We start from the raw sequence: 9782 nt of genomic DNA, 5'->3' as shown, positions 1-9782 counted from the left end.
TTCAAGGGTTTGTAAGCTGCTTTTGAATGAAAGGGTGATCAAGAAACAAGATATTTTTCTATGATTTCTTTTAACCATAATTAAATAGGTATATAGTGTGAAACAGTATTGTTCAAAAAGCACGGACCCGACAAAAGATTGTGATTTAGCGTGATTCCTGGTTGGCATTCTGCATATAAGCAGGATGTGCGCAGTGTACTCAGAACATCCGATAACGGCAAAAAGAGTCGCTACAATGTTGCGCAATGTGATGTAGAATGTACACCTTTGAACCTTACGCTTCGTTATATCAAAGCTAGATTATTGAGTTTGCAGTGTTGCTTTACATACTAGTCAATATAAAAAATGTCTTGCATTGCCAATAAAAAGACTTGACCTGGGCTAATTCCTAACTTTTCCATGTATATAATACACACACACAAACAAACACGCACAATTAGGGGATGCTCTAAAGTGCAGATTTTGGACATCCTTCCCCCGCTTGGTCACTTCGACGCCACCTCGCTGGTCATACCTCCCCCAGTCATGAACATAAACCGACACCTTTGACTACCAGTGGCGGATCCAGGGGGAGGGGCGCACCGGGCGTCCCCCCTTAATTTCCAAAGCGAAAAAATATAGCTTCAAACGGCAGCTTTTTTAATTGTAAAAAGAAAATGTCAAAAATTTCATTAGTCGTAATGCCATTCTCCTGATATTGCTGCCAGTAGTTGCCAGCAGTTGCGCCCGGTGCGCCCCCCTCCTTAATTTTGAAAGCAAAAAAGATAGCTTCAAACGGCAGTTTTTGGACTGTAAAATGTCAAAATTTTCAAGCTCGCTCGCATTTAATCTTTATGCAATTCTTCTGATGTTACTGCCAGTAATCGTCAGCAGTTGCGCCCGGTGCGCCCCCCTTAATTTCCAAAGCAAAAAAATATAGCTACAAACGGCAGTTTTTCTACTGTAAAATGTCAAAATTTTAAAGTTTCCTCTCTTCGCTCGCTCGCATTGAATCGTTATGCAATTCACCTGATGTTGCTGCCAGTAAGTTGCCAGCAGTTGCGCCCGGTGCGCCCCCCTTAATTTCCAAAGCGAAAAAATATGGCTAAGAACTGCAGTTTTTGGAGTGTAAAATGTCAAAATTTTCAAGCTCGCTCGCATTTAATCTTTATGCAATTCTTCTGATGTTACTGCCAGTAATCGTCAGCAGTTGCGCCCGTTGCGCCCCCCTTAATTTCCAAAGCAAAAGAATATAGCTACAAACGGCAGTTTTTCTACTGTAAAATGTCAAAATTTTCGAGTTTCCTCTCTTCGCTCGCTCGCATTGAATCGTTATGCAATTCACCTGATGTTGCTGCCAGTAAGTTGCCAGCAGTTGCGCCCGGTGCGCCCCCCTTAATTTCCAAAGCGAAAAAATATGGCTAAGAACTGCAGTTTTTGGAGTGTAAAATGTCAAAATTTTCAAGCTCGCTCGCATTTAATCTTTATGCAATTCTTCTGATGTTACTGCCAGTAATCGTCAGCAGTTGCGCCCGTTGCGCCCCCCTTAATTTCCAAAGCAAAAGAATATAGCTACAAACGGCAGTTTTTCTACTGTAAAATGTCAAAATTTTCGAGTTTCCTCTCTTCGCTCGCTCGCATTGAATCGTTATGCAATTCACCTGATGTTGCTGCCAGTAAGTTGCCAGCAGTTGCGCCCGGTGCGCCCCCCTTAATTTCCAAAGCGAAAAAATATGGCTAAGAACTGCAGTTTTTGGAGTGTAAAATGTCAAAATTTTCAAGCTCGCTCGCATTTAATCTTTATGCAATTCTTCTGATGTTACTGCCAGTAATCGTCAGCAGTTGCGCCCGTTGCGCCCCCCTTAATTTCCAAAGCAAAAAAATATAGCTACAAACGGCAGCTTTTCTACTGTAAAATGTCAAAATTTTCAAGTTTCCTCTCTTCGCTCGCTCGCATTGAATCGTTATGCAATTCACCTGATGTTGCTGCCAGTAAATATATTGCCAGCAGTTGCGCCCGGTGCGCCCCCCTTAATTTCCAAAGCGAAAAAATATGGCTAAGAACTGCAGTTTTTGGAGTGTAAAATGTCAAAATTTTCAAGCTCGCTCGCATTTAATCTTTATGCAATTCTTCTGATGTTACTGCCAGTAATCGTCAGCAGTTGCGCCCGGTGCGCCCCCCCCCCTTAATTTCCAAAGCAAAAAAAAAAAAAATATAGCTACAAACGGCAGTTTTTTTACTGTGAAATGTCAAAATTTTCAAGTTTCCTCTCTTTGCTCGCTCGCATTTAATCGTTACGCAATTCACCTGACGTTGCTGCCAGTAAGCTGCCAGCAGTTGCGCCCGGTGCGCCCCCCTTAATTTCCAAAGCGAAAAAATATGGCTAAGAACTGCAGTTTTTGGACTGTAAAATGCAAAGTTTTCAAGTTTCCTCTCTTCGCTCGCTCGCATTGAATCGTTATGCAATTCACCTGATGTTGCTGCCAGTAAGTTGCCAGCAGTTGCGCCCGGTGCACCCCCCTTAATTTCCAAAGCGAAAAAATATGGCTAAGAACTGCAGTTTTTGGAGTGTAAAATGTCAAAATTTTCAAGCTCGCTCGCATTTAATCTTTATGCAATTCTTCTGATGTTACTGCCAGTAATCGTCAGCAGTTGCGCCCGTTGCGCCCCCCTTAATTTCCAAAGCAAAAAAATATAGCTACAAACGGCAGTTTTTCTACTGTAAAATGTCAAAATTTTCGAGTTTCCTCTCTTCGCTCGCTCGCATTGAATCGTTATGCAATTCACCTGATGTTGCTGCCAGTAAGTTGCCAGCAGTTGCGCCCGGTGCGCCCCCCTTAATTTCCAAAGCGAAAAAATATGGCTAAGAACTGCAGTTTTTGGAGTGTAAAATGTCAAAATTTTCAAGCTCGCTCGCATTTAATCTTTATGCAATTCTTCTGATGTTACTGCCAGTAATCGTCAGCAGTTGCGCCCGTTGCGCCCCCCTTAATTTCCAAAGCAAAAAAATATAGCTACAAACGGCAGTTTTTCTACTGTAAAATGTCAAAATTTTCGAGTTTCCTCTCTTCGCTCGCTCGCATTGAATCGTTATGCAATTCACCTGATGTTGCTGCCAGTGAGTTGCCAGCAGTTGCGCCCGGTGCGCCCCCCTTAATTTCCAAAGCGAAAAAATATGGCTAAGAACTGCAGTTTTTGGAGTGTAAAATGTCAAAATTTTCAAGCTCGCTCGCATTTAATCTTTATGCAATTCTTCTGATGTTACTGCCAGTAATCGTCAGCAGTTGCGCCCGTTGCGCCCCCCTTAATTTCCAAAGCAAAAAAATATAGCTACAAACGGCAGTTTTTCTACTGTAAAATGTCAAAATTTTCAAGTTTCCTCTCTTCGCTCGCTCGCATTGAATCGTTATGCAATTCACCTGATGTTGCTGCCAGTAAATATATTGCCAGCAGTTGCGCCCGGTGCGCCCCCCTTAATTTCCAAAGCGAAAAAATATGGCTAAGAACTGCAGTTTTTGGAGTGTAAAATGTCAAAATTTTCAAGCTCGCTCGCATTTAATCTTTATGCAATTCTTCTGATGTTACTGCCAGTAATCGTCAGCAGTTGCGCCCGGTGCGCCCCCCCTTAATTTCCAAAGCAAAAAAAAAAAATATAGCTACAAACGGCAGTTTTTTTACTGTGAAATGTCAAAATTTTCAAGTTTCCTCTCTTTGCTCGCTCGCATTTAATCGTTACGCAATTCACCTGACGTTGCTGCCAGTAAGCTGCCAGCAGTTGCGCCCGGTGCGCCCCCCTTAATTTCCAAAGCGAAAAAATATGGCTAAGAACTGCAGTTTTTGGACTGTAAAATGCAAAGTTTTCAAGCTCGCTCGTTCCGCTCGCTCGCATGTAATCGTTATGCTCTCCTAATATTGCTGCCAGTAATTGCCAGCAGTTGCGCCCGATGTGCCCCCCCTTAAATTCCAAAGCGAAAAAAATATAGCTACAAACGGCAGTTTTTTCTTTACTGTAAAATGTCAAAATTTTCAAGCTCACTCTCTCCGCTCGCTCACATTTAATTGCTATGCAATTCTCCTGATGTTGCTGCCAGTATTTGCCGGCAGTTGCGCCCGGTGCGCCCCCCCCCCCTTTATTTCCAAAGCGAACAAAAAAATATGGCTCCAAATGGCAGTTTTTGGACTGTAAAATGTCAAAATTTTCAAGCTCGCTCTCTTCGCTCGCTCGACTTGAATCGTTATTCAATTCACCTGATGTTGCTGCCAGTAATTGCCAGCAGTTCCGCCCGGTGCTTCCCTTAATTTCCAAAGCGAAAAAATATGGCTAAGAACGGCAGTTTTTGGACTGTAAAATGCTAAATTTTCAAGCTCGCTCGTTCCGCCCGCTCGCATGTAATCGTTATGCTTTCCTAATATTGCTGCCAGAAATTGCCAGCAGTTTCGCCCGATGCTCCCCCCCCCCGTAAATTCCAAAGCGAAAAAATATAGCTACAAACGGCAGGGTTTTTTTTTACTGTAAAATGTCAAAATTTTCAAGCTCACTCGCTCCGCTCGCTCGCATCTAATTGTTATGCAATTCTCCTGATGCAGCTGCCAGTAATTGCCGGCAGTTGCGCCCAGTGCGCCACCCCCTCCCTTTATTTCCAAAGCGAAAAAAAAAAATATGGCTCCAAATGGCAGTTTTTGGACTGTAAAATGTCAAAATTTTCAAGCTCGCTCTCTTCGCTCGTTTGCATTTAATTGTTATGCCATTCACCTGATGTTGCTGCCAGTAATTGCCAGCAGTTGCGCCCGGTGCGCCCCCTCCCCCTTAATTTCCAAAGCAAAAAAATATGGCTGCAAACGGCAGCTTTGGGACTGTAAAATGTCAAAATTTTCAAGCTCGCTCGCTCCGGTCGCTCGCATGTAGTCGTTATGCCATTCTCCTGATATTGCTGCCAGTAATTTGTCGTTTCACACCGTTATTCCATAATCCATTCATAGGGGGACAACCCCCTCCCACAACCTCCCCCTTGCTCGTTCCGCTTGCTCGGGCTCGGTGGCGTTCATGACATCAGTGAAAGAATTATTACTAGAAGTTTATTTATATACCATTTATAGGCAAATTGTTCAATAACAATTTACTTCAAAATGTACTGATACCTTAAACAAGTGGGACTGTTTCAAGTCGATAAAACACGCAAAAAACTTTCATCAAATCGCATTATTTACAACATCAAAATGCAAAAAAGTGTTCACCGTGGGAGGGGGACACTCCCTCCCACATCCTCCCCCTCGCTCACTCCTCTCGCTCTTGCTTGGCCGCGTTCATGATATTCAGTGTAAATATTAAAACGGGAAGTTTATTTGGATGATACTATTTTATAGGCACATTGTTCAATAACAATTTCCATCAAAATGTACTGCTACCTTAAACAAGTGGGACTGTTTCAAGTCGATAAAAACACGCAAAAAGCCTGCATCAAATTGCACCAAGTATAACATCAAAATACAAAAAGTTTTCACCGTGGGAGGAGGGGGGGGGGGGGCAACAGGCACTTCCACACCCTCCCTCCACCCTTGCTCGCTCCCTCGCATTGATACTAACCCCCCCCCCCCCCCCCCCCCCAAGATGAAATTCTAGCTACGCCGGTGCTCTTTCCCCGCTTGGTTTCCCTAAAAAAACAGTAAAAGTCTAGGGTTTGAGACCTTCCTATATTCCAAAATAATGTCTGTCCAAAAAAATCTCGTTACATTTAGTGTCAAAACGCACCCCCCTTGAAAAAAAGCTGGTGACGCCCCTGCATGTACAAACTTACCAATAATTCTCTCCCATTTGTGTTTGAGTCCATGTTCACTAAAAATAGATCTGTTCATTTTTATCCTACCCGGCAATCCAACTCATTTCATTTCCCATAGGACTATGTTTGCTAAATCTATATTTTCTTTTACTGGCCCCAAATTTTGGAACACGCTCGATAATATGAAACAAGTTCTAAGTTTAAACACATTCACATTTAAACTGAAGAAGTTGTTTATAAATTCTTATATAGTTTAAAGAGTTATTTTCTTTTCTTTTATCTATTCCTTGCCTACATTATGTACATATACCTCGGTGATCCATCGCACCATGTGCCTCGCGTGTGCTGGTATAGACCCTTCATCTCTTCTCCTTTCTCGCCTTTTCCTGTCCTCTTGTCTCTTTCTGTTTCTTCTTTCAAAATAATTTCCTCCTTCCTTTTCTTTACTGTGTTTTGTTTTTCTCTCTCTCTATCTTTCTCTTTACAAGAGAGGTTGTTTGTGTTCGTTTGTCCGTTTGTTTGTTTGTATGTATGGGCCTGTGTGTGTTGTACACCTTTTATATTATGTCTAGCTAATTGCTTTTTGATGTTATTTAGTCTTTTTGTCCACGAGGAGACTGCAAAATACAAGCTTAGCTTTTTAGCATGTCTCCTCCATTTTCTGCAACTTTAGTTTTAATTCAATTTTCATTGCTTACTTTGCTTTTGTGATGCGTAGTACACGTGTATTGTCAACTTCACGTATTTTTCTTTGTTACTATTGATATATATTGCATTGATGTTGTGTTATTTTGTGTATGAAAATGTTGTTGGAAATGAAATAAATGAAATGAAATGAAATGATTTACAACCGATGAATTTGTAGCCAATATCACTGAAAATAATGTATTGTTTGAAACAACAAAGCAAATACATTAGTTTCATCGCAAAATGGGCCAAGCGCCATTGCAGTTAGTCCATCATCATATCGAAATAATACCTTTCCAGTGATACCTCAATTGCATCATAACAAGGAATAAAATTTGAATTTATGATTAAAAATATTCTTTAGTATTCTCATTGTTTTAGCAGCTTCAATCACAAAAAATCTCAATTTAACAAGAAAGACAAGAAAGGAATTTAACGCTCGTTTTGCGATAAAAGGCTCTTCAGATGATTTTCGAACCTTCTCCTCCCTATCCTCTCTTCTTTCTGTTTTCTCCTCCGCGATTAAGTTCCTTAATTGACCCTTTACCCGATTTTTCATCACCATATAAACAACTATCCCTGTTGCTTATCTTCCGTCTCTAGTATAGTGCATCTTCAGCTTCCAGTTCACCATTGCCCTCGACTATACCACTATACGGTAATTTGCTTTCCTGACACTCTCGATCCATAGGTATCTCTTCCCTTCTCAACCATTAGGGTTTTCTTTCACCATTATCCAACAACATTCAAATCAAGGACTTCATGCACATGGTGTTTCCACAAATCTATTTTCCTCGATATCTCTGTTAACAGTGAAAACTTGTGCTTTTCCATTTCTATAAGTCTCTATCATTTTTATGTCATTGCGATATCGATGTCGAGCTCCAAACACTGAATTAATGCTTAAAGAGGAAATCCACCCCAAAATAAATAAACATCAGAAGAAAGAGAAAAACATTCCTTACAAGACAATACAAAAATGACAAAAATCGGATGAGAAATGAGGAAGATATGACATTTTGAAATTTCACATTTTTGGGGAAAACAATTGTGAGAGCACGACATCGTCAACGTATACTGATCTGAATATTCATAAGGACAGGTCAAAAATGTAACATTTCAAAATGTCATATCTTTCTTATTTCTTACCCAATTTTTTCATTTTTGTATCATTCTGTAGGAAGTATTTTTGTCTTTCTTTTGAAGTTTATCAATTTTGGGGTGGATTTTTTCTTTAAGTGACGATCAAGGCACGAAACGGAAAGACGGTGTCTAAATTTGCTGAGATTCTCACTTCACATGACTATATGCGACACCCCTCTACACTTTTTTTAAATTCACAGTTAACTTTTCCAAGTGATGTGTAACACCGCATACAGAATTAATTTGATATCTGATATGATTAAAGAATTCCACTCAATTTAGTGAAAAACTCTATAGTTACGACCGATTTGTCGTATACACCATAATCTATTGACTGCCGGTTGGAACATTCACGACCAAATGTGTATCTATCTAAAAGCAGAAGTATAAGTGTAATCAGCTTCCATTTGAAATATTATAACTGTGATGTCATAGAAAAATATTTATGACTCAGTTCACTATTTTTATATTAACAGACTTATAGTGCAGAACGTAGTCATAACATCTAGTATACGTGGTGTTTGAAGCCACTTCATACCATACGTCACGTACCTGCTATTATAATTTTAAAACTATACATATTACATGGTTTATAATTACGTTTTAACGCTTCATCAAATTTATTTAATTGTGTAATTGTTTTCTTTTTTGCTTCAGTAACAAGCGGGTATATTGAAGCCCTTATACATCACACCTGCCAATTATCAAATACACTATATCACGATTTAGTACTGTTAAAATGTTTTATTACATGATTTTATTGTCAATGTTTTCTTTATTTTTTCGGACTACAGCCAAAAAAATGAACTTAGGGATTCTTGAACCTCCGAGAAAAAAAAAATTATTGTCGATCATTGATGCAGAACTTAAGTTTGAACTGAAAATTATCATAAGTTTAGGGTTTCATATTTCCATTTGTTGTGTGTTCGTGTGTGTGTGTGTGTGTGTGTGTGTGTGTGCGCGTGCGCACGTATGCTTGTCCAGGTAAAAAAAAAAAAAAAAGAAGTAGATGCTCCTGAGTATATGTCCACAGAAAAAGGTCGAACAAAATCATAATACACTACTTACACTGCACCCACGCAAGTGCACCTAGGGCCCCATTTCATAAAAAGTTGATACGATGACAACTTTTGCTGGAATGGTAATTGTCATGGGAACAATAATCCAGCTTCCTGATTGGCTGTTGCTATATAGGAAGTTGCCATTCCAGCAAGAGTTGTTATCCTATAACATCTTTTATGAAAGTTAGGAAAGCAACTTTTGTTGGAATGGTAACTTCCTATAGCAACAGCCAATCAGGAAGCTGGATTATCGTCGTTATATACCATGACAATTGCCATTCCAGCAAAAGTTGTCATCGTATCAACTTTTCATGAAATGGGGCCCAGGGCCCTGTTTCATAAAAGATTTTAGGATGACAACTCTTGCTGGAATGGCAACTTCCAATAGCAACAGCCAATCAGGAAGCTGGATTCTTGTCGTTGTCATGACAATTGCTATTCCAGCAGGAGTTGCTATACGTATCGACCTTTTATGAAATGGGGCCCTGGTGCACTTGCGTGTCATGGGTGCAGCGTAACCATGAGTGTATAATGGTTGTGTTTGACCTTTTTCTGTGGACCTACTCACGAGCATCTTCTTCGGCTTCTTCTTCTTCTTCTTCTTCTTCTTCTCCTTCTTCTTCTTTTTGGTAGGTTCCCCTGCACATAATCTATACTTAGGGATCCTATGAATGTAACGTATAGTCTAGATCAGTGTGATTTAAATCAATTTTGTATTATAGAATGTTTAAAGTCTCTATACACTAAATTTTCAAATATTTGTTACTATTCATTAATCTCTGGATATGCCTTATGTTATAAATGTAATTTGGGCCGGGAACTTAATAAATTAAATGAAATTAAGTGAAGTGAAAAAAAAAATGGAAAGATAGAGTGAAACACACTGAAATACATTTCCAGAATACCGCTTCAGGTATATCACGTCATAAAAATGAACATTTCTGAGCTCACTTTCACGTGTTTGAATTTCATTTCAGTCTATATTTTATATTGCCGCCGATATTTCACACCAATCTTTGTGTCATCTCACTGCTAGTTGTCAGTTGTATTTTAATCTGAACTATCCACATAAAAAGCTGTACTGGTGTACAAAATGAAATTATGGACCGGTTAAACAATGTATATCTCTCCTGT

Source organism: Diadema antillarum, unplaced genomic scaffold (genome assembly GCF_040938485.1).
Source record: "Diadema antillarum isolate AM-2024a unplaced genomic scaffold, OU_Dant_1.0 seq00000321_RagTag, whole genome shotgun sequence".
Classification (NCBI taxonomy): Eukaryota; Metazoa; Echinodermata; class Echinoidea; order Diadematoida; family Diadematidae; genus Diadema; species Diadema antillarum.
The sequence above is the reverse complement of the archived record's forward strand: the minus strand, read 5'-3'. Positions refer to the sequence as shown.